This window comes from Rhinolophus sinicus, linkage group LG11 (genome assembly GCF_036562045.2).
Source record: "Rhinolophus sinicus isolate RSC01 linkage group LG11, ASM3656204v1, whole genome shotgun sequence".
Taxonomy (NCBI): domain Eukaryota; kingdom Metazoa; phylum Chordata; class Mammalia; order Chiroptera; family Rhinolophidae; genus Rhinolophus; species Rhinolophus sinicus.
The window spans coordinates 56,260,653-56,287,589 of record NC_133760.1 but is presented as its reverse complement, the minus strand read 5'-3'; the positions used below and the strand labels follow the sequence as shown (position 1 = coordinate 56,287,589).

The window sequence follows — 26,937 nt, the reverse complement described above, 5'->3', positions numbered from 1 at the left end:
TATCTTATAAGGAGAATGAAATTAGCCACGATACATTGTACACACAGCAAATGCTCCATGATGATGACGACCATGGTGGCGACGATGATGGCAAGGTTAATTATGTTTATTAATGACATTTTAGCATCAAGAAGTTAAAAAACTTTCCCATAGTCATACACCTAATTAAGGCTAGCGTTAGGATTCCAATTTGAGACATATACATCTTAGTCTAACAATCTCACCAGTTACAGATGATTTAATGTAAAGTTAATGACAGTTTAAGGCTAACGGAGTGCCATAGAGAAGCAAGAAATATGAAACAAAGTCTACGTGTATGCACAAAGCAGCTTAAAATTAAATGGGTCTATGTATTTCAGCATCATCAAAGAAAAAGTTACAGAGGATTGTCAGGTTTGACCTTTTAGCTAGGAAGCAAATAAAAAGAGAAGAGATAGGGCTAGGAAGGTAATATTTTGCATGTGTGACTGAGTGAGGGCCCTTGAAATGCAGGGTAAATCCTTTGAATTTCAACATTCAGGTACAGTTTTAGAACACACGTGCTCATATAATGGAATCATTTGAAGCCTTATCGCACTTCAATTGAAAGTAATTTACAGCCGTTTCTGTTGAGAGTTTATCATGTACAGGACCCTTTTAACAACATGAAATACTGTCCAATAACCATGGTTGCCATATCTAATGACTCTCCTGCACATGATCCCATAAATTACTTTAATGGAGCACTAATTTTCTCACATAAGTTTGCAATTTTGTGGCTAATCTTTCTAGAACATATGTTCACAGACACTAAAGACAGCACTCTGAATTATAGTGCAGGATAATAACAGAGATATACTTCAAGGGAACAATTTCCTTACTGACTTGACCCTTGGTAAGAATTCAGGAAAATGACACAAACCTCATGAATTAGTCTGTTAATTAGGAGATGGATCATTTCTGCAGGACGGGGGCCTACTCAGGCCATCCTGGAAGCTGAGGAGATAAGCAGTGTCCCGTAGCTATGCTCCTTACTTTTTTGTGCCTCAATGCGAGAGCAAACATCAGCACTCAAATTGCACTTTATTCTCTTGGAAAGTCTGTTGAGATAAGGTAAAGGAGGAACAAAGCTTTTCTACGTTGGTGGAGCCCATGTATCCGTGTTTGTGCTAACTGCACCCGTAGCATGGCTCTGCCATATTATGAAACCATCCAGTGGGCACTACTTACCACTGCTATGGCCCTTCATTAGCACCTGCAGCCTCCCAGAGGTAAGAGACTCCTTCAGCCAGAGAAGATGTCCTGGTTTCATAATAAGAGTCAGTGGTTTTATCTGCCCATCTTACAAACATGATTTAGCAATTCTTATTGGATAAGGAAACAACTATGTAGTATTCCAAAACAGTTTGTAAGTTATAACAAAAAGTAAAGCTGCATTTTTAACACGAGTCTTGAAGTTCAAGAAATGCATCATACACGAATCACAAAGTGACAAAACCCTGCTGCTTCACAGCCATTGGAAATGACAATGATCAATTTCAAATATATATGTATGTATATGTGTGTGTGTGTGTGTGTGTGTGTGTGTATAGTGTGTGTGTGTGTGGCAGAAAAAGACTTATCCCTTCTATCTGTTCATAACCCGACATTCCATTTCATCAAGAAATGGGAAATATTATTTATGTTTCCTTAAAAAGCATTTTCTAATATGTAGTGGTCAAAGAGACAGCGTCAGTGTAAAGTTTGCAAAGTAGAAAAAAACATATAATAAATAACAGAACAATGAAAAATTTGAGAGGCTTTAATCATATGAATCTATTGCTTCCAGCTACAGAAGTTTAATGAAGTCCATTATATATGTGTTATGGGTATTTATCATTCTTTTTGGTCACCGAGAATCTTATTTGGTACATTTTAAATACAGATTTTTCTCCTGAATCTGGTATTCAGATGGATCTATCACATACTTGTAACATGAGACTTTCAGCCTACCCAAATAATGCTTTCAAGCCCCTTTTCACAATGCAGTTTGCTAAATCAAAAACTCTGCTATATCTTGGTAAGTTCTTGTCCTAAACTAGAAAAAAAAATTAATTTAGACCAATCTTAATTTTTCATTCATAGAGTGATGAGCTTTATCTCTGTGGAAATAATAACAAAAATTACATTTGTTATCCTGAAATATTTTTACTTGAATTTGAAGACACTTCATCATTCGGTGGTGCTAATAATATCTTTGCAAATATCACAAAATACTGCCCTTCTAGTCGATGGTTGTGGGAGGCAGAAAAATGTAAAAGGAATTGAACAGAACTAAGGATCAAAAGCCCTCAGTTCTAAATCTGCTGCTAGCCACTTCCCCAACCTGGGGTTTCCACTTGTAAAATTATATTCCACAGACACTGAAAAATTTAAATACCAATCTGTGAATGTTTGTTTCTGAACCCCACTTTGTTGCTTTAAAACCAAGCTAGACAGTCTTTCTACAATGAAGAATGTAGCAAAAGTAATTTTCTAGCATTCTCATTTGTCCTTTCTTCTTTAAAACAGATGCTGCAAGCATTCCTAGTTAGTGTCTCTAGCCTTGGGGAGATAAAACTTTCTTTGCTTGCTACCGTATTTATGTGTGCAATTGATTCTAGAAACAAGGACGACTTGATTTTTGTTCGAAAAGAAGTTTGCACTGAAAATATTATTATATCAGGTGCAGTTTATGTGGCAACAAACTAAGGCATGCCAAAAAATAAATTATGCAAAGGATACCGCACGTCAAATACTCAAAAAGAAAATCAGAAGAGAAGAAACTGCACCAGTATTGAACTCACATGGAGGGCATCCAGTAAATAGTGACTGACACAATCTGAAATTGCTTTCATTCCTTCTTAACATTTTCATTCAATGGCTTCTTTATAACTTTCAATTAACTCACTCCCTCTGCTTGCGATTTCTCTTTTTTACTGCCAGCGATATTTAAAAGAGATACTAAATTATAGATTCAGACATGTTTTGAAGAGATTTTCTGTTATTGTTTTGGCTATGCATCTGATGTAAAATTTCAAAGGGTACAGTACTCACTAAACTAAAAACAAAATAATGTCAGGATTCAAGATGATAAAAGCCCAGACAGCAGTGACCTGCCAGCTAAATATGAGACACAGAATCCATCCTGATATGCAGAACCATCCAGATACATCCTCCTGGAGCCTGGCTTTTTGCCTACGATACGGGCGCCAGACTTATGCCAGCATTCAAAAAGGATATGTGCTTAACCACATTGTTTTTCTTTATATAGATCTTTCTTGGATATAGTTGAAGTTCAGAAACAAATCTTTTTGTTTTACATAAAAAATGGAGTGTGTTTTTTTCCCCCCAGAAATTAAAATTTGGGTTTTGTTTTTTTAATTCAAGAAAAATAGTTTGTTTTCCAGTTTTCAAAAACCTTTTGCATGTTTCTCAAAAATAGCAAGAGCTGGTTTGAAGGGCTATAGGCTGGAGGACCCTCTGGATGACAATTTCCTTAAGAGATTCCATCAGTCCACAGTCACCAGTGGCTCTAGACTAGGATTAATTTACCATGGGAGGAGGTCCCTTGATCTCTGTGTTTTTGTGAAACTTGACTTTTGCTTTCCCAACCTCTAGAATTCTGGCAGAATGACCAGTTTGCATATGACTGCAGAAAGGTCACATATCACTACGTTTGAATGCACAGTGAGTAATGCCGTGTATTAACCTTAGAAGTCATATGACAAAGAACATCCCACATTTGTAAACTTGAAATGAGCATTTAGAAATCACATTTCTGGAATCACTCTTTTATTTTTGTGGAGCAACATGAAACGATTACATAGACTCCTATACAGGTATTCGTTTATGTTGGTTATAACAACAAACACAGCCTTTGGTATGCATACACTACATTGAAAGGTAGACAGAAGCAAACAGCAGGCATCACATGGGCATTTTGTATGGACAGATTATGTACACCTCAGAAGGTCCCCAAAGAATGTATTGAGGCCACTACTTAAGGTCCGCTGAAGCTAATGGGGAAAACTAGACCAATTTGTTATAGAGCAGGAGAGGACGTCTGCTTCAGGAAGGACCAGCAGAAGCAAAGATTGTACGTGGCATATAGGAAATTAGAAACAGATGCGTTCAGATAAGATTCATCAATGACAAGAAAATGTAAAAGTACATAGTCACAAAGAAATATATGCATATAAAGATATACACAAAAAGTTACAAGATTTGTGTGTGTGTGTGTGTGTGTGTTGTTGTTTTTGTTGTTGCACCACTATTGGAAATTTCTCCATTTCTTTACTTTGTCCACCCCTAGTGGCAAAGTTCTCTCCAGAACTTTTATTTCCTTTTATTTCCTCTAATGATAGTTCTACCTTCTTGTTTGTGTCAAAGCTGCAGGATAGTATCTCTGGGACGCTGAGTAATATTATTTGGTGTTTTTTAGCAGTGAATCTCTTTCATTTCCTCAGTCGTCCCATCTTTCTCTTTTGAAGACATTCTCCTCTTTTCAACTAAGGAGACATTCTCTGCTGGAGTAAAAAAGAAATATCTGCAACAGTATAGGCGTATCAGACTTTCCATGTTAGCCCTAGTGTAGCTTGCAACAAACTACTTTAAAAATAGGGTAAAAGCCAGGATGGTGAAAATCAGAAAAGAATAGTTCTACTTAAATTCACATTTTTAATTGTAGCAAGTTATGGCACTACAATATGACAAAAGATAAGCCAAATAAATTATATGTAGCAATTACTGCCTTACTACCCCACGTGTGTACTATTTGAGAATTTGCCAAGTCTTTTCATCAAATAAATTCAAAAGCTTCTTGTAAAGATTGATAGGTAGTGAAACTGACCTTAGAAAGCAGGTATGTAATTGCTGAACTTTTTTTAAATTAAGGTATGAGAACGTGATTGGGATTCAAATTTAAGTTGTTAAACTGGGAGCCTTAGCTTTGAAAGCACGTGTAGATTTTTGTTTTATGATTCTGTTTTAAAATACACTCAAAGCTTACAGGTTTAATTATAGCCTCACTAATTTGTTTTCAGATATATTAGGCTTAAAATTTAAGTATAATGTTAACACAATATTTAATCCTTGACTTTTTATTCGCATTATGCATCTGCTTTACATTTTTGGAGGAAAAAATAACTCATCTAGTCTGACACTGTGTTGATTTCACTTCTTTCTCTAGTGTTAAACTTGCATATGAACCACATATTTTTTCAAGCTTTAAAAATAAGCCTCTAACTAAAAATGATTTATTTTATTTTATTTTATTTTTTTAGATTTTTTTAGTATCACAACACTCTTGCTTACCATTTGAAAGTATACCCACTTAGTAGGTATGATTTGGAAATATAAGAAAGAACAATGAAATCCCTGAGGACAGACTTCCATAAAATGTCAATTTTAAGTTGAAGATTCCGAAAATGTTGATGACTTTAAAACAATTGTGGCAAATGGACAGATATATGACTTGAACGATTGAGTAATTTGAAAGTGAACAACTTGATCGCTGTATTAAAATATGGAAAGCCCGAATCCCAAAATAAAAGATGCCTTCTAAACTCTGTGTATCCCCCAGGATTTCTGCTGCCCATTTATTTAATTGGGTGTTGTTGCTGAAATGATAATCTCATTAGCTTTGACATACTTAATTTTATGCTCCTGACTCACATTACCTGACTTTTGTACAAATTCAGCCAACTATATTAATAAATCCTTGCATGCTTTCTACCTTAAATTTTACATAATATGTGTTAATATCCATATATCCTGTCATCATTGTGAAGGGGAAACTCACAATATTGCCACATTTATATTCCTTTTCCTGATAATCTAGGCGTGACTCTTTATCAGAGCCAATTAAAAAAAACTGACCCTGGCACTGAACGTATTTTGTTTTTATTCAGACTATATTCTGCATTTATTATGTCAATTTAGACCCTTTTCCTGGTGTTGTATGTGAGTTCAAAGGTAGTCAGTTATTTCATCTGTTTCTTGGCTTTTTTTTTAATAGTATGTATTTAAGTTCCAGCGTCTTCTCTGTTCTTCAGAAATAATCTTCCCCAAGTCTCTACCCCACATTCATTTGTTCAACCAAATACGTCATCTCTTCTCCATCCATGCTTCTTGATTCCTGCCAAAAGCCCCTTTATTTTTCAGTACCTTATTCCCCCAAAATTATGATTGTAAATAAATGTAATTTTTCTTTGTAATCCACCTAATCAGCAAGTATATCTTTTAATCCTTCCTTTAAAACGTCTCTAGAAATGATCTCTTCCCTGCCATGAGTTGGGGACACAAAACCAATCAGAGATGGGCTCCAGCCACTGGGACACAATCTGCCTTGAAACATCAACCTGAATTTTTATGGAGAAATTCTAGGTAAGAATTGATCACCGAAGGCCAATCAGAACACACTGGTCCGAGCTGTAAGACACTAGGTTTTGAGAGACAGAGCAAAGGATTGAGTCATAGGAAAGGCCCTGTAGAGGAGAGGTAGGTAATACAGAAAAGATTAAAAGCAAAATTGTCCAAGGCAGAACAGGAGAGTGAATGGAGAGAGGAGACAATAAGGAAGAATGGTAGAAACCGAAGATGGGAGGGACTACTACAGCTTACCGAAACAGAAAAAGTTCTACGCTTATGACCATGTTAATTAAATCTTTACAGCTATAATTGTATCATTGTGTAACACTGGAAGGGATACTATCCTGTTTTTTCCTTTCATTTTTTTTTTTTTTATATGTACAAGTATTTCAGCTCTAATAATGTACTGTAGCCCTAACAATACATTTCCTATTTGTAAACACTTTACCTTCTTTTCAGGGAGTACCCACCTCAATAGTATCGACCAGTTGATGAATTAGGGAGAGTGTAAGAATTGCTGGAGATGCAGAAGCACATGATGTAACATAATGTGAGAGTGGAATTGTTCCTAAAGGCTTGTGAGCTCAACTTGTAATATTTCTGTTCCTGTGCTTAGAGAAAAAAAACCTCCCCCCTGCCACCGCCCACCCCATAAACAGTGGCTAGCTAAGATAAACTAGTCAAAAAAGTTTGAGTTCATTCCTCAAAAATCCCAGTCAATGGAGTCTGAAAATTAGTTCTAAAGATAGTTCAATGTGTGAGTAGCAGCTTTTGGTGATGCCAAGAAGTGGAATCCTTCCAAAATATCCACAGTGATTGCTCTCTTCTCTTTCTAAGACTAGAGTTAATACTACCTAATATGCACATGTATGTATTACCTTTTCTAAGCCTTTTGCTTCTGGAGAAGGGGAGACTTTGTCATTCAACCAAGCAGTAGTGAGTATAGCCTCTGAGTGGAACTACAGAGAAGTTGCATACTTAAAAAGGAATGATGAAAAGTCTTTTTGTAACTTGGACAATTTGGGTTAAAAATGCTTCAATGGGAAGAGACCCTGAATGGTTGAAATCAAAAGGGATGTTTCATGATGTTACTCAGGAGTTGTCCTCAAATCCATATTTCTGCAAAATGGGGTTTTCCATTTTTTAATTTGACCCTATCGAAGACGTTTACTGCTTAGTGAGGGGACCACAAATCTTCTTATTGTATCAATGAGACAGAAACCACAAGTGCATGGAGCATTTGTGTTAAAGGGGGAAAAAATAGCTTCAGGAAAAAAGACGCATGCAATGAGCATTAAGCTGAGATTTCGCGGTGGAGGGGAGAAGTGTAGCATCACGAAATACAGTTACCAAGATTCTGCCTAATGGGAACTTGGAGTACTTACATGAGACATGTCGGGATAGTCTGAAAATAGTTTTAAGTATCCTAAGGTAAAGAAGAAATTGCACATAACCCATTCACTCATGATATAACCCAATCACTCATGAAACATTCATTGGCACCTACTAAGCGCTGATCACTCTGCTAAGTTCTTTGAGATGTATTGGTGCAGTTGTGGCAACATAGACCATAGCCTTCTTCAGCAAGTTTACAGCCTATTGGATTTTCCGGAATATATTACAGTTGGACAACAGCAGACACAGCAGAGGAGGGTTACCAGATCCTGGAAGAAGAAAAATATGAAATGTAACAAAAAGGAAAATGGTATTTTTTAATCCATGCTAGTTGTATGAGTGAGAATGTGTGTGTGTGTGTGTGTGTGTGTGTGTGAGAGAGAGAGAGAGAGAGAGAGAGAGAGAGAGAGAGAGAGAGAATCAGATTTTTTATTAAGGAAGAATTGAAAACTGACATCTGATCTCAACTGTTATATTTGGAATTATTTATAGTTTTTCTCCAGTTAAAGCTTTGTAAAATTTTACTCCTGAAAAAAAAAAAAAATTGATCACAAATCATTTTGCCATCTTCATAAAATCCCAAGGTGAAGAAACACATAATGAAATCTCACCTTTCAAGCGTTTTCTTTAAAGCAGTTAAAGTAAGCTGGTGATAAAGCAGAAGAAAAATTAGAGAAGAATAACGCTCACAGAGGTTTCCAGGTTTTCTGTGTGGTAGGGACTTAGGGGTGACAGTGCTGGTCGTGAGAGATGGGTGTCTTGTGTGTATATGACAAGCATTTTGTTTGGACTGTGTGCTTTTTTTGTGGTTGTTTGGAGGGGCTGCGACTAGAGACCGTGTGGGGTTTATAATACACCAAGCCGTCCTTTTGGGTTGCCACGGGCAGTTCCATATTTACAAGAAAACACATCACTGACAGTGTAGACGAATCTTTTCTGGCCACTGTGCATAACCCATATTGTCTGATTTTTGCCAAGGGGTTTTTATTTTTACTGATAGTTAAAATTTATTGGAAATTGTATTTCCTGTTACGGATGAAACTGGGTAAGTCTCCTTGAGTGAGGTCCCCTAATTTAGTTGCATAAAATATTTATTTAGCTCTCATTTTAATGTTAGAAACTCAGCTTTGACCCAGTAATTTAATTCCTGACAATGAAACCAAAGGGGGGGGATGAAATATATATATGTATATATATTTCATATATACATACATATATATATACACTCCCCCAAAAAGTTTATTGTTGCAAATTCATGACATATAGATATTTATAATAACCAATGTATTTCACAATGGAGAATGTACAAATGATGCAAAGTCCACTGGATGTAATGCTATGTAGCTATTAAAATTATATTCATAAAGTGTTATCAATAACATACAATCGGATGCTCCTGTAATTTTTAATATTATCATATAAAATTTCATGATAAGAATGAACTGCGATTACAGAACATGGACATTATAAGACCAGAAATAAATTCATCAAAATATTGACAGTGATGTCTCAGTAGAGGAATTTTGAATCAGTTATTTTTTTTTTCTTCAACTTTATACAAAGAACTCATACCATAGTGATAAGACAAAAAGATAAACCTCTGAACTATTTTGGAAATACTTATCTTTGATATACGTGTGGCTAGAAGTGTGTGGTTTATGCAAAATATTTTTTTTTACCAGATGAATTTCCAAATTTAATTAAAAAAAACCCGCTCAATCTTATTAAAATAAATTATGATTTTGCTTCGCATTATAATCTCAATATCCATCCATGTTTTAAATTCCGTGATCCCTGACCATATTGAGCTGCTAGCACCCAATAAATTAATAATTGAATTTATTAAATTAAAAAATAATAATGAATAAAAATAAATTACGATTTTTCAGAGTTTCTTTTATATTTAAAACTTGTATGTTGTGCTTTTACTTAATATATGAAATGAAATATTGAATACAGTATATGGAGAATCACAGTATTAGTTTTAAATGCATTCATGTAGATTTACCCTCAATTCAAGGACATTGTTTAAGGTAAATAATGGGGGTAAATTCCCATAAAACTTTGTTTTATGCAATATTTCATTTACGTCTTATAGGAGAGCTATATTGTCTATTCTAAGATTCATCAGTCCAATAAAACCTTAAGGAAAAAAATATAATAAACTCTAAATAAAAAGTTAACTGTGAATCTACTAGTGAGTTGGTAGGTCCATTAATACTGTCTCAGTGTGACAAAATATATATATTTTTTATACATAATTTTATTAGTTTCAGGTGCACAAGACAAAGCAAAACTTAGACGTTTATCATTTATATCCCTCACACTGTGTGAACTCCCCTCCCCCCATCCACTATCCCTCTGACATCGCACACAGCCATTACATTTCCACTGTCTCTATTCCTAATGCTGTACTCCGCTTCCTGTAACCATATACATACAAGTATATACATATACATATATATATATATATATATATATATATCCCCCCAAAAAGTTTATTATTGCAAATTCATGACATATAGATATTTATAATAACCAATGTATTTCACAATGGAGAATGTACAAATGATGCAAAGTCCACTGGATGTAATGCTATGTAGCTATTAAAATTATATTCATAAAGTGTTATCAATAATATACAATGGGATGCTCCTATAATTTTTAATATTATCATATAAAATTTCATGATAAGAATAAACTGCGATTACAGAACATGGACATTATAAGACCAGAAATAAATTCATCAAAATATTGACAGTGATGTCTCAGTAGAGGAATTTTGAATCAGTTATTTTTTTTTTCTTCAACTTTATACAAAGAACTGATACCATAGTGATAAGACAAAAAGATAAACCTCTGAACTGTTTTGGAAATACTTATCTTTGATATACGTGTGGCTAGAAGTGTGTGGTTTATGCAAAATATTTTTTTTTACCAGATGAATTTCCAAATTTAATTAAAAAAGAACCACTCAATCTTATTAAAATAAATTATGATTTTGCTTCGCATTATAATCTCAATATCCATCCATGTTTTAAATTCCATGATCCCTGACCATATTGAGCTGCTAGCACCCAATAAATTAATAATTGAATTTATTAAATTAAAAAATAATAATGAATAAAAATAAATTACGATTTTTCAGAGTTTCTTTTATATTTAAAACTTGTATGTTGTGCTTTTACTTAATATATGAAATGAAATATTGAATACAGTATTTGGAGAATCACAGTATTAGTTTTAAATGCATTCATGTAGATTTACCCTCAATTCAAGGACATTGTTTAAGGTAAATAATGGGGGTAAATTCCCATAAAACTTTGTTTTATGCAATATTTCATTTGCATCTTATAGGAGAGCTATATTGTCTATTCTAAGATTCATCAGTCCAATAAAACCTTAAGGAAAAAAATATAATAAACTCTAAATAAAAAGTTAACTGTGAATCTACTAGTGAGTTGGTAGGTCCATTAATACTGTCTCAGTGTGACAAAATATATATATATTTTTATACATAATTTTATTAGTTTCAGGTGCACAAGACAAAGCAAAACTTAGACGTTTATCATTTATATCCCTCACACTGTGTGAACCCCCCTCCCCCATCCACTATCCCTCTGACATCGCACACAGCCATTACATTTCCACTGTCTCTATTCCTAATGCTGTACTCCGCTTCCTGTAACCATATACATACAAGTATATACATATACATATATATATATACATATATTTATATTTATATAAAATTATAGTTGGCATTCATTATTGTTCAGCTTCAGGTGTACAGTGCAGAGATCAGGCGTATACATCATCCCTGAGGACAAAATATTCTTTGCTTCTGCTGACTTCTGGTGATAAAATTGTTCTTGATATAAAATCAGAGAAAAGATTATAATCTCTATTTTTTGAGAAAAGATTATAATGCCTATTTATACTAGCTATCCTTGCCATATGCACTGCTAGGAATGCTTTGCATATGCGTATATTAAGTTTAGGACTAGATATACATTGTATCTATTACAATGTAAATATTCGCATGCACATTTTAGAAACAAGTATCAAAGGGTTACATGACCTGCCCCAGGCCCCAAAGCTAGAAAATGGACAGGTTGGCTTTTGTATGTTGTCTCTCCCACCAGGCCTTGGGTGCTAGCAGCTCAATATGGTCAGGGGATCATGGAGTTTAAAAACTTGCAGGTATTTCAAGTATATAGCTAAAATATATTAGATATTGTAATTGTATTATGATACATATTAAAATAGCTGAGAATTGTGTGATTTCAATTTATTTTACAACTGATTATTTTATATAACTAAGTGCCCCTCCCTTCAGCAGCCTACCTGTAATAATCTAACATTCTGATTTTCACCATATAATGAAATAGGTAATGTGCACAATGCCTTATTTTCAAATTGAATAAGACCTGTAAACATTACATAAAATGCATAAAAGCTAGAAGGAAACAGGGCACTCCAACACATGAAATGAAGGAATGTACTGATGTGCTGGTATTTATTTGTCTTCTCAGTGTTCTCCATAACAGGAAACTACAGAAATGATACAATTGGTGATATGTATCAATAAGATGTAGGCATGTAGGCAAGTATATGTCATTCTTTTCCCCTAATTTTCTCACTCAATATAAAGACATATAAAATCCCATTCTCTATTCCAGGGACATAGTTAGTATTGTTCAATGACAGCATACATTCCTCCCAACCATCACATTTATTATTGTTTAATTAAATAGTGGCAAGTCAAGTGGTTCAGAAAGTAACCAAGAAAATGAATCCCATCAGTTTTTACATAATTAATGGCATTCCCTGTGGACTGAGCAATTTATTAAATTGCTGAGTAGACCCACTTCAGATAAACATATTTAGTATGTATCCTGACTGAAAGACTATTCTAGAAACTTTAGAATGTTTGAAACTAAAATAATACTCTGTAGATGTTTTACATGTTTAAATATGACATTGTTTTAAAGAGTGGAAACTATTAATTGTACTCCATTACTACTCTTTCCATTTCATGGAAATGGAATTACTTTTAAGTATTACTATAGTAATTACTTTATGTATTACTATAGCAATTGTGAAATTAAAATCACTCAGGAAAAATAATATCAGAAATTAACATTAAAAATAAAGTATGAAATAAAAAGTATTAGTTTCTAGGGAAAAAAAATTAAATTCTCATGCGTCACACCTTGCAGTTTTCTTCCTATAAAGTGTATCTCAGATTTCACATTTAAATGTATCCGAACATAGTATTAGGTTGGTGCAGAAGTAATTGCAGTTTTTACAATTATTTTTTAACCTTTTAAACAACAATTACCTTTGCATATATATTATATACATATGTATGTATGTATACACACACACACACACTAATGAAACGTTTAAAAGATCAACTTGCATCTTTCAGGAGACTTTATTTTTTAATGTCTAAGGTTAGTGAAAATATATTTAAAGAGTAACTTTTCTGTTCTTTAGGATTAAGGTTTGAATGGGGAGTCATGGAGAGCAGTTTTATTCTCCATGTGGCGCAGGAGTACACGGTAATGATTGCCCAGGAAGCCACTACCACAGCAAGATAAATCAGGAAAAAGCAGGACATTATTCAGAATCCATTAAAAGAGAACCTAATAATTTAGAACCTAATTATTTTTGTCTAATGCTGGAAATTGGACTTATAGTAAGCAATATGCTAAAAATTCAGTACATATGTTTATGATGCCGACTTATGTTTTAAAGATGTATTTATGAGACTTATGGATAATATTTGCATGACATTACCAGTACTCCTTTGGATTTATCTAGAATGCAGAGGATGATGTGTCTGTTTTAGTTGTGGTTCAAAACCTCCTTTTTGTTTTTTATTTTGTTCTGACCCATATCAATCCTATTCTATATCCCCTAATTCCTCATGTTGAAATACCAATGGCAGAATGCATTTAGTCTGTGCGATGATTTAGCAATGCATATTTTTTGTTTGAAAATAGATCACCTGACCCTTGGAAGGCCAGTGAATAAATGCTACATAGTCTTTCATAATTTGTTAACGTGAAAAGGATGTCTTCTCGGTAGATTTTGTTTCTGGGAAACTCTCTCATATTATTTAAACATTCTTTCTTCTATCGAGTTAGGGCTTAGTCTAGCCATTACAGTTTTCTTACTTGACTATGTTGGGGTTACACTGTGTACGCCTTTGAATGCAGGAAATGATATTGGAAAAGTGACACCTCTCATAACCATTGAAAAAAGCATGGTAGACCTTGTAATGTCTGCTTTAGCAAGATTTGAATTTTTCTAGCTGTGTGCTCCAAAAAATAAACTTGTTTTAATATTCAATAATATAATGCTTTCTAGCAAACAAAAGCACCAAATACTGTATTTTAAACGGAAATTCTCTAGTGGTGGTAAAGAAACTATTTGCTTCATTTTAATGTTTAGTTTAGGGATTGGAAACTATCAACTCCTTATTTTATACACTGTCTTTAATATTTCACGGCTGCCAATAAGGCCCACTTAAAGAAAGGAAGGAAAAAAGAAATGAGAAGAACTGGAATATCTGTCTGGCCAATGTTATTTACCGCATTGCCCCGAAAATAAGACCTAGCTGGACACTCAGCTCAAATGTGTCTTTTGGAGCAAAAATTAATATAAGACCCAGTCTTATTTTACTATAAGACCAAGTCTATAATATAATATAATATAATATAATATAATATAATATAATATAATATAATATAATATAATATAACATAATACCAGGTCTTATATTAATTTTTGCTCCAAAAGACGCATTAAAACTGATTGTCTGGCTAGGTCTTATTTTCGGGGAAACACGGTATAATCTCACCAATGCTGAGTAAGTGACCATTCTGAGACAAATATATCTGTTTCTATTTCAACTCCATCGGGCTGGTGATCTGCTAGCTGGCCCCTTGAGAGGACTCTTCGCTCTTCTCACTCTTCTTGGTGCCCTCGGAAGTTAGACATGGGCTATATCAGTGGGGTCCCTTTCCCTCTCATATCCAGCTGTGTTAGGTTTATGGGAGCACCTGTTAAAAATCTGGAGGGAAAGAGGAGACAGAGGTTAGAATGTATTCGTCCTGCTTCCTTCCTAGAAGCTGTATGGGCTGTTGGCATATCTTCTCGAAATCAAGGTCACCGTCTTGTCAAGCATCCTTCTCCTAGCTCTTTGTCACTCTCGGCTCTGATAATAGCCATGTCACATTGTCCCTTGAGGTTAGTAGGGATGGTAACAGCATACTACTTTTGCTACTAAGCCCAGTGCTCTGCAGTCCTGGAGGTCTCCCTCTTTCAACTCTATGTTTGTAAACAATCTTTTTTGTTCAATTTTCTAATTAGAAAGTTAAGGTCTTGAATAATTCACTTAACTTTTTTTTCAAAGTTTGAAATTGAAAGGTACATTTTTGATACAAAATTACCCAACATCTCCCATTGCAGCTTTATAAGAAAATTATATGCATTTTATTGCATATAATGCATAATATGTTTGCTAATATTTGGATCTAATACACTGACATAAAATATTCTGTCATCATAAAACAATTAAATTTATAATATGAGTTTAGGCTATTGACTATAGTATCTTAATAATGTATATTTATTAGGTGATACTTTCTCTAAAGGTATTAAAATTGTTATACTGAGAAAAATAACTAGAAGCTAGAAAGAGAAGAAAGTTAAGGGATGGCTTTTCTTTATTATTATTGACATGAAAAAACAAAAACGAAATAATACAATGAAAAAGAAGGGAAGCTCAATATTCACTCAACAATTTACTCTTCAAGTCATTTTAACATATATATCTTAGTTCTTACAATTCTAGAGATCGGCATTATGCTTGTCTCATAAAACATGTGGACGCTAAGAATAAAATTTAATTTACTGAAGGTTATAGAGGCATCAGGTAGCAGAGCTGGAAATCAGCCTCTGGTCTTATAATCAGACCTATTTGCTACAAATAAGAACTAAGTATTTTGTTATTTGTACTTGGGTTTGGCTAAATTATATTTTAACCTTTTTTAGACACTGTTTTTAGGGACATATCACAAATTAAAATTATTGTCTCAGATACAGAAACTTGTAACATATATTTGCGTTATGAATGTCAATCATAGCTGTTAAAACTGACATATTGTTAGAAAAGCATAAGTTGAGCCATAGTCGCAAAGTTTTTAGTGGGAGAGTCCATTAAGTAATTCAGTGGAAATTGCAACAATTAACCATTAGGTTTGAATAACTTCCTAAAGGAAAAACAACATGCTACATTGTGTTCAATAAAATCTATACATGAAATTATTTTTAGTTTCATTTTCTGAAATGCATCATTTCAAATATGAAAATTAAACTTTAATAATTCTCATATAACATCAAAACTGTCTCTGTGTGCTGTCAGGACAGAATATTTCTGGGATCCTATTAATCAGACTAAAGAAAGTAAAAATAGGTTTATGAAATAGTCCAGACCCAAAAGGAAGGGTAGACATTAAGTTCTCATCTGATATATTGGATACATTAATATACAATGTGTCTCCAGTACTTGACCTTAAGTGTCAGGAATACAATATGCCATTTCTCTTTTTATAAGCAGTGCTTTAAAGAGGTATTTCTTGTCAACATTATTTTGTGCTGCAAGGTGAAAATGATGAAATGCACAAAAACATTAACTATACCACTTATTACAAATACAATAAATCGGTTTACATACCTATGTTCTTTTAGTGCTAGACCTCACGCATCAAAGCCCAGATTTAAACGTATCACCAGACATGATTGCTATTGCAGTAATCCTTATTTAAATCTACCTTTTATTTTTTTTCCAATATCCCTGAGTTAGTAGCACCTTTTAAGTCTATAATCAAAATACATATTTGAATTTTTGTATCTTTTATGCCGTGCTTACATAAATTTTTATTCATTTAGATTATGTAATGCTCAACGAACACCAGTTGTTCACTAGTAATGCCTCTCGTGGTAAAAAGCACAAAAGCAACATTGGCCTCAAACGTTCACCTAAAATTTGACCTTGAATTCTGCCTGACCAAGTGGCAATGACACTGTCACTCTGAACGTACCAGACCTTCCAGCCCCTCTGCAATGGAGAGTTTTTAAGGGAATCACATGCTGACTTATTGTGCCCTGTATATTTACATGTGTCACTGGGTTTTTTAAGTTTTTAGAGCAATCTAAAATGCATGACAAAGTACAATATATTGTGTATTATCGTAGGTAAAAAATGAGGTTTTAAGTAAGAAAGCCATTCATTTGAATTCTATTTCAAGTCTTATTTAATCTCTGGGAGTCTTGGTTTTCTTATATCTAATTGGGTGTTAAAAACACTTCCCATTGGAGGTGTCCTGAGTTTACATTATACAAATAACATTTTGGTTTAATAGTAGGTTTCCATCCTTGAAATAACATTATACAAATAATGATTGGTTCACAGTAGGTTTCCATCAACGTCAGGTGGCTTCCTTCTGTCTTCTTCTTTTCATTTATTAATCATATCATTGTGCCCAGCGATAGAACTTTCTGGATTACAAATTACTTTTTCTCAACATATAAGAAAACATGTTTTTTATTCATTTATGTAACAAGGATTTTTTTGTCCTGTTTATCAGCAAAAATGAGAGAGGGAGGGAGGGATGGAGAGAGAGAGAGAGAGAAAGAGGGAGATAAACCTGCTTTTGATTGTTTGTTTTGTTCAAAATCATAGATCTAGAATACTTCAGCAATGATTAGAACAAAAGTCTGGGTTATATAGTTCAAATTACTTGAAAATCTCTGCTGGAACTGAAAACATGAGAACAAGTAACTTGGGAATTGGGAAAATGTTTTTAAACCTTAGGCAAAAATTAAAGTCCAGTGTTCCAGTACGTTCCCTACCAGACCATTGTCTATCTTAGAGATGCTACTAGGAAAGGAGTTTAAATGAAAACACAGATCCAAATGCTTCTCCATTAACTGGGAGGTGATTCATACTAATTTGTCCTGAGGATATATAGATGGTAATTTTAGTGAATTTGGAGAAGATACTGATTTTAATAAAAGTTAAAATTAGGTAGGTGATAAAGTGAACAATACTATCATCTTGGAACAGTTTGAGGAAAAAATATGATTACTTTAGGAAAAATAAAATGAGGATTACACAGTAAAAGACCAACTGGAGGAGTGATTTGTTCTTCTACGTGAAAGAGAGAAGGACAGGAATATCTGCTAACAAGAAAAGATGCATTTTAGAGAGCAGGAATATTTTTATTTCATAGGCAAATGACTTGTCAGAGATCTCAGACAAGCAGAGGTAATTCAAACCATGAAAACTATTCAGAATCAAGAAATGGAAGTAATTCTTTTCATATTGGATGCTATCTCTACTTATAATAATGCATGTATATTGGTTTATTTGCTTCCTGTCTGCGTCCTCCATTTAAGGGTAGACCGTGATCGTAAGAGCCACAGGTATTTCGTACAACATTATAAAGTAAATATGGCAACGAACACAGTGCTAGGCACATAGAAGTTGCCAGATAGATATGGGGTGAATGACCAGTGTGTAAGTGAATGGCTGCAAAAATTCAGTACAAATAAGAGTTTTTTGTTTTGTTCTGTTTTTTTTTATTATTATTATTATTTATTTATTTAGTTCCTAAAATCTCTTTTTACTATTACTATTTCTCAATTTAGCAGACTAATTTGGAGGCATAGGGAAATGGCATTATATAGCCTGGGTGTACTAAAACCAAATTCAGAGACAAATAGAAAATTGTGCTAGCTGATGACAAAGCAATTCTTTTAAGCTATTGTTAAAAATTGTGTGCCCTAAAAGTTATTTCCTGATTATACGTTTCTCAGTATTCGAATCTTACACTTAATACATAAATTTTCACTCAGTGAGAAAATATTAGAAAGCATGATAAAATGTCTATATTTCACTCTCTTCTCTCAAGAGACATAAAAAGAGTATTTATAGTTGAAGTTAGATGGATTCGTGTTGCTAGTTCCTATGACTAATTAATGAAGAAATGGCATGTCCTTAGTCTTTGATTTGTTGCTGATTAATAAATCAATGGAGTATTACTGGAAGGAAGAAAAGAAAGGACAGAAACACACTCCTGTAATGAGATGGTGGTTGCCCTTTTTCTCTTTCTGAATACTCAGGGTCTCAAAAAAAGAAAAAAAAAAATCCACATCATAAATGAAATTAGCTGGGACCATTGCCAAGTGTTTGAAGGAGAACTGGAATTGATGGCTCATGAAGATTGAATTATTCACTCCCCCCTGGAACGTGAAACTCTGGGACACAGTTGGGATATACAGCCATTATGGTTCCAACTTGTCTTGGCCCTTGTGGCCTTGCGTTTCACGTCTTAATAAACTAAATTCCAAACTACAGGTTTGTTATTGTAGGTCAGCTCGTTAGAGAGGGCCCCAGTCTAGTGTACATGTCCGTGACACGTCTAAAATAACACACTACTGAGTTTCCAAAGACATCAGAGTCATGATAAAGTCTCCATCATCATGGCAAGGAGTGGTCACCTTCAAGCCTTTTGCACTGTTTGGCTATCGTTATCAGCTCTGAGGTGAAGGATTAGTGGCTTCGCAATGGACTTCTAAAACATTAGCCCTCTTGCTGCAGGGGATATCATCACTCTTTAAATACCTGGAAAGGAGCCATCTAAGGAGAGTGCAGCGCCAGCTTTAGCATAGAAATATAAAAGCCTTCGGCCTTCTCTGGTCCTTGACAAGTCACTGTCAGAACTGGTGTAGGAGACATGCAAGCTGCCTCTCCCACAGCTCTGCCCCCAGGCTGCCTCCATCCGCAGTGATTCTCCTGGTCTCCTGGGACCCACGGACCTCTTCCCTCACTTCGGATTTCTCCTGGACTTCAGCCTTCCTGAATGGTCCTATTCTTAGTCAGTCAACTACCACTTCTAACCTAACTAGTCCACTGCCTAAAAGTACAATACAAACCTGGGCTGAATGTTCTGTGCCTACTGGAAAATTCAACCTTTTAAGACACAGCAGCACCAGATTGCCAATAGGCCCAATCTGGCCAATGTTGCCTTAGCATTCTTTGGGCCTTTGGTGAATGCTGTATCTTCCACCATCTATTTAGTAAGTCACATTGTTCACATTGTATGGCTTTATTGAAGTATAATTGATACACAAAATCTGCATGTTTCATGTATACAACCCGATGAGTTTGGACATGTGCGTACAGCAGTGAGTGACACCATCACCACAGTCAGGGTAATAGCATATCTGTTGCCTCCAGAAGTTTCTAGAGATCAGATGTACAACATAATGCCTATACTTAATTAGCAGTCAAGTTTTGTGCCCTTAACAACTTATTGAGAGTAAATTTCATGTTAAATGTTCTTATTACAGAAACACAAACAAATGACAACAAACAAACAACAACAAAAGGACACAAATTTATAGCACGTTGGTAGCAGCTTCAAATATCATTTGCTTCTAGCTGACCTCTGACCCCCAGTGATTGTGTGTGTGACATGATTCATCCTATTGCTTGATGACAAATTTTAAATCACCACATCCTCTGATTTTTATCTATATTATGTGGTCTATTTATTGAAGGTATTCTGCTATCTAGATACATCTTTAGGAAAGAAACCATTTTTTGTATGTTAAACTATAATATTTTTAGTTTTAAAAGATTTGAATTTCTAAAATTATTTCTCACCAGAAATTTAATGTAGTTGAATTAATACTATGTCATGGCACAGTAGCAAATTTGATAAGGTTCTCTTGTTCCATCAGACAAGGGAAAAAAACAACAACCACATACAGACAAATCATTGTTATTTCATAATCATTCTATGGCTAGTCACTTTAATATACGTACTTTATTGATCAACCTAGAAAATACCCGGCAGTCTAGCAGATTTCCAAACATACAAGTTCCTATTATGTAAATATATATGTATATCCCTTAAAAGTCTTCCCTCACAGCAATTCTGTACCTTTAAAACATTTGCTAATAATTAGTGCTATTAACTTGGAATGAATCTATAAGTTCTAGGGTTTTGTCTCTAATCTACAGTATTTATTTGTATTTGGCCAAGCCATTCCAGCATAGCTGTTGAAATCCCCACTAGTGTACGCTCAAAGTACTTTTATGGAACTGGAACATTTTAAGGTAATATCACTTAAAATTTTCTGTAAGAATTACTATAAACCTGTCAAGACGTGAACCCAGCTGCAACACTGTTGCTAAGATATGGACTAGTAAACAAACAAAACAAAACAAAAAACGCCTACACAGAAACATGATAAAGCGAAAATGAGAACATTAAAAAGAGAGCATTAAAAGACCAAGGTCACCTTTACAAAAAAATGCAAGAACTTACCCATTTCTGACTCGTGATGGTCATTGATTTTACATCAAGGGAATGATTGATTTAGGAACTGATATTTGAAAGGTAGACATATTTTTTTTTTAAAGATTGCTGCTTTAGCTACAAAATTACACCTCCTTCCAAAGTGCCTAAGGAAAATTATTGTCATCCCAACTTGAACCTATATTTTTTCAGGTATCTAAAATGAAAAGTCTGCTTTGTATGGAGCAACTGACTTCTAATTTTTAAGCAACTTTACATAATGTAGATGAATGAAGAATTTATGGTAAGATCAATTAATAGATTTTCCTTCATATTGTTTGGTGGAAAGGACTCTAGAATTATTTACTGGTTAAAATTTATGTTAGCAAGGCCTATATCTAAACTTATGCATTAAATATACTTTGTTTCTCTTTCTTTGCTCTCAAAGCGACACTCAGATTCCACTTTTTTTTTTTTTCTTTTATATGCTGTGAGCTCCTGTTGAACCACAATGTGGAGGGCTTGGTTTCATATAAAGATCGTCATTAGCTCTTGATCATTTAGCCTTCTCACCATCTAACAAAATTTCTTGGAAGTGAGATGGGTGTCCAGGGTTAGATAAGTGATATACGACCATGAATCATACAATTAAAGCAGGCTTCCCTCCCTGCCCCCAACCCACTCACTGTGCAACAGTGTACTTGGCCCCCTTACCCTCAGCCTAATGTTCTTTGATCATCATTGAACTTCTATCAATTGTGCAGTGGTTAGTGGGGATAACAACCGTGTTTCCCTGGTAAGGTTATTGTGAGGATTATTTGAGTTATTTTGTAGGTATAGACTATAGCCAGTGGGGGGAAACTGTATTAACAGTATACTTAGATTTTCCTGAAAGGATTGAATCTTGTTTGCAAGCCCCTCCCTCCTTCCTGTAGCGAGCAAGTGTGGAACCCTAAATCTCATTCAATCAAGTAATACTCATTAGATTGAATCATTTAGCACTGAATAATCTCAGATCTATCTCCAGCCCCCAACACACACACATACAGTTCACCCTCTCCTCTCTAGACATGTGACCTAATTGCAGGGAGGATATTGGGGAGATGGGCTGTGACCTCACGCTGACCCTGCTGAGTGGCTGGTCTGATTGGCAGATGAAGACTGGCTATTATCAGTCAAGGTGCTGTTGGTCTAGACTCTAGGCTTACCTCTGAATTTTCTGCTGGCATTAGCTAAACAAGCCTGTCACCAGGATAACGGGCTGATTTCCTAGTCCTAGAAAATGCTTCCAGGAAGCTTAGGCTGGCTCCGCTTGATACCTGGGCCCCACCCTAATGACTGTGGGTCTAGTCATCATGACGTCATTCAAGTTCCAGATGGAATGACCTTCAGCTAGAGTCAGTCTCTCGCTCCTTTGGCGACCCTTTCTGCAGCCTCCCCAGTTAGACTCAAATCTAGCTTCTGAGGAGACTCATTCCCTCTCCGGCTGCATTCCTGAGGACATAAAGGGACTTGCGGCCCCTTCACCTTGTAAAACTGTCCTGGGCTGCTCAGTGATACTTGCTCAGGCACTCTCTCTTTGCTACACACATTAACTTTTACTGTCTGTACTATCTTGCAACTGCGCTAGCTGGTGGGCTAGAGAGGGGGGCACCCTATGAGGTTTTTCCCTCCAATACCTAAACGGAATCAGGGAACACACCCTTTACTTTAAGGGTCCCCTCTATTCTACCTAATTCCTCACCTCTCTCTCTCTGGTGCAGAGAAGAAATAGAAGAAACAGGTGTCTCACCACTGGATCCTCTCATCCCTGTGTCCCTTCCCCTGAGATCCACCAAGGGGAAAAGGCAGGACACTGCTGTTTCTTCTCTATCCTGGGCTGTGGATCTGATCAGGAAAGCCCAGTGCTTGATATATTAATCTCAATTAAAGGACTTGAGACAGTCCCTTTCTACGGGTCTGGCCTGGCTTTCAAGACCTCGCTGTGGGATTCAGCTTTAATTCTCAGAGCCAATCCGCACCCTCTTAGATCTGAGTGGAGCTCATCTTTCCCCACCCTGGGCTTTGTGCTTCCTGAGTGTCCGTGGGAGGGGGACACCATAAAGGAGAACGTGTTTGCGGGAGAGGAAAGCACATGTCATTCCACTGTCTACCCTAAATCATCCTTAGGGGTTAAGCACTTTTGTGTACCACGTCACTCAAGCCCCTGAGTCCTCTGAGGAAGAGCATGTCCTTGTAGGTGGGGAAACTCTGAGGCTTGAAGAGGTTACCTAACGTGCCGCGAGCTCGCGCTCTGTACCTTGCAGAGCAGCTTTTGAATTCACATAGTGTCATTTCAGAGCGCATATGCTCACTGATCCAGCAATGCCTTTGTGACAAGACATTTCAAATATGTACTGAAAAAATGGAAAAGTTTGAGCATTTCAAAACACCAACAGATTGGATGCTGTGGAGGGGAGGAGGAGGTGAGGGGGGTATTTGAGAACAGACCAGACCCTTCCAGCATCTTGAGAAGGACACACAGCCAGCCCACCTCCAAAAAGTGTCTTCCCTTTGCTCAATCTGGTGTCCAAGAGTCTCCATCCTTCACCCTGACGATTCAGGAATTGCATTCAAGGTCTCTCCCCATTGGATTGTTTCTGTCCATGTGCTCATGTTTACAATAATGCTTTAATTCATGACTTTATTAATTAAAGGAAACCTGTACTGTAGACAGACATTTTCTTTCTTTTTTTTAATTAACGAAGTTTGAATGAATCCATTGATTTTATAAATATGTGTTGGATACATTCCCTTTATTTAGAAAATTCTCTTTATTTCGGGCACCTTTATTTTAGGCAAAACCTTCTAGAGCCTGTACTTTTGCACGTGACTTTTGTGAAACAGTTCTAGTTTTTTTCCGTCTGCAGGAACAAAACAAAATCATCTATATGCATTCTTGTTCAGGGCTTACATATTAATGTAGTAAACTCAAAGTTTTGTGAAATCCAAAGAATATTTCAGTGCTGTCTATGCATGTGAAACCTTAAAAGTCGCAGAATTGGACAAGACTTACGTCAGGTAATCTGCCTTGACACTTCTCTCTCTCTCTCTCTCTCTCTCTCTCTCTCTCTCTCTGTTTGTGTGTGTGAGAGAGATATTAAATAATATCATAGCAATATAAGAAAACATCTAATTTTCCCATTCATAGAACAAGTGAATGTGAGTTTAACAATGAATAATGAGGGGATTTCCACGGGGGTAATGAGAAGGTAGATAAAATGCTCGTGAAGTAAGACCATAGTATAGTTAGGAAATATAGACCATCCCGTCGTGTCTAGGACTTGGGACCCTTACAGACGCAAACAAAGTTCTCATCGTAATGACTTAGGGTTTCTCCGCAGCGCACTGTGTTCTTCCAGGTAATTAAAGTTGAGGACTGCTAATATCTCCCATTTACTGAGACTAGTGGGACACACCTACGATGGCCAGGGCTGTCGTGTTCTCCTGTGTTTTCCATGGACTTGGTGTGAAAGATGAAAGCGCTTTCCACAGTGTAGCCCCTTTGCCACGGACCACAACTGTAGAAACACCCTTGGAAAACACTGAATTGTATCGAGGAGTGCGTAATGAGTGATTCATTTCTAACATAGCTGCTTCTATAAATCCAAATTGCCATTCCCAGACTATTTTCACTTTGGCAGAGTTGTATACGTGTATATAAAGATATCATTTTTTAAAGCTGAAATTTCTGTACGTGTGCAACACTGTTGGCAAACCTCAAAATTAAAAGGGATTTTCTTTATATTTCTAAATTATGCTGCCATGGTAGCTAGAAATCCCTGTTCTGGGCATAACCCTTGCATATTGATAATTTCCAGTCTCTGCAGTGGAGTTAACTGTCATGGGAATATTAGTGTCGAAAATAAACTACATGGATTTGTAAAACCTACTTTGCTGAACCCGGTGACACTAGTATTTTCCTTTATCCACATAATGACACTTGGAGTCAAGCGTCAGATTACTTTTAGCTGCTTTGTCAGACTATGTGACGTTGTTGCATGAGGAGCAATGCATGGATTAGTTTATCAAAACACTAGTGGTGGAAATTAAATCATCTGATGATTTAACTCTTCCGATTTGTAGAACACTGTTCATCATAAGGTAGTCAGTTGAACTACTATAAGTAGTGAAGGCTTAGTGAAGGCTGTGGCACAAATTCTTCTACCTAACTGTCTACCCTGTCTGCCAATTTCCACGCCGATTTAAGCTTCTTTAAATATGTCCATTAGCTTTTTAGGTCTTGATTCCTTCATCTGAAAAGCTGGTATAATAATAATAGCGGTGGGAGAATGATTGTGAAACTAACAAAGGGGAATCCTCAAGGCTCCACGTAGATTCACCCTCACATTCTGTGAACCCACATTGTCTGGTGTACGTACTGCATTGAGATGCTATGAGGATTAAATGCGATCATATACACGTCTTGGCCCAGAGCAGTGCACAGCATGTGCTTACATATAAACTATTAGCATGATGCTATGTATTCAGTGTAGGTGTCGGTGCAGCTTATAAGGCAGAATCCTCGTTTGAAATGGTGGCTCTCACTGTGCTTACCACCCAGCAATGTGTGTATTCCTATCCCCGTCTTCATGCTTTCCAGAAGAGAAAACTTGTGTTTATCTTGTTTGCTTTTCAACCATGGGCATTAACACAGTGCCTGGCACACTGAGGACACACTAAAAATATAATACACTAAAGGTACAGTAAATACTTATTGTGTCAATGCATGTTGAACATGACTTAGCACCTTGGAATAACATTCAGAATGTGAAATAAAATTTAAAAAAAAATCAAATTGTCATTTTAAACATACTGTTGTTTCTTAGTTGTGTAATTAATCATCATCAAATGACTTGCTCTCTTTTTATATTCTTCCTAAATCTGTAATAATTTATTTAAAAATTGTCTTAATTTTCTTGGGATTTTATATAATTCATAGCTATTCCTTTATTAACAGGCGATGTTGTGTTGTCTTGATGACCCCAGGAAAATGACATTAATATAAGTAATATAATTAAATATTCATATGTGAGTATTCCCATGTAATTGACTTCTGTGCTGCAGTCAAATGCATTTTGATGATAATGTGGGACTAACCCTATGTGATAGCATCTGCTGCTTTTATGCACTCCCCATTTGCTACTCCTTCCATATATGCACAGGGACATTCAGTTTAAGGTTACAGAGAATCTGCTCAGTTTGATAATGTCAACCCATCACTTTTCATTTCAGTTAAGCAAACATCAAATCAAATGTTGCATGTCACAGATGCATAAATAGGACGTACATGGACAGTGAATTTCTAGCCATAAATGCACAGAAGCTTCTGATTGGTGATCTTGAACTACATTCTTAAATTTTGGCTCTAATAAGAAATTGGTATAAAAACAATGCCTGGTTCTCAAATAATGCCATTGCCAACTTACTTGGAAATAATTTTTACAAAATATTTTTGCACTCAAAAATACCTTCTGTTTGAAGTTATTACCTAACGATAACAACAACAAAAGCAATCATTCCACTGAGTGTAAACATTTCCTATGAGAAGAAGATATTCAGCTATATAGACATCATACTCTCTTACGATGTCTTCAAAAAATAAAATTAACCCTTCTAAGTCTTCAGGGTTAGTTCAAGGTAATTCTAAACCATCATAAGCTGAAAAATCATTACAAAATTGAACCTCATCTCTGGTTAAGTGATTCTGACAAAATTGCCCCTTTATGATAAGGACAAATGTCATTCCAAG

The 26,937-nt window shown here is 35.5% G+C and overlaps 1 protein-coding gene across 1 annotated transcript in view; it reads left to right on the top strand.

Moving 5' to 3' along the window:
- Positions 1 to 26,937, top strand: part of CNTNAP2 (contactin associated protein 2) — a 1,478,782-nt gene that overhangs the window by 54,186 nt on the left and 1,397,659 nt on the right. The gene's annotated exons all lie outside the window — the stretch shown is intronic.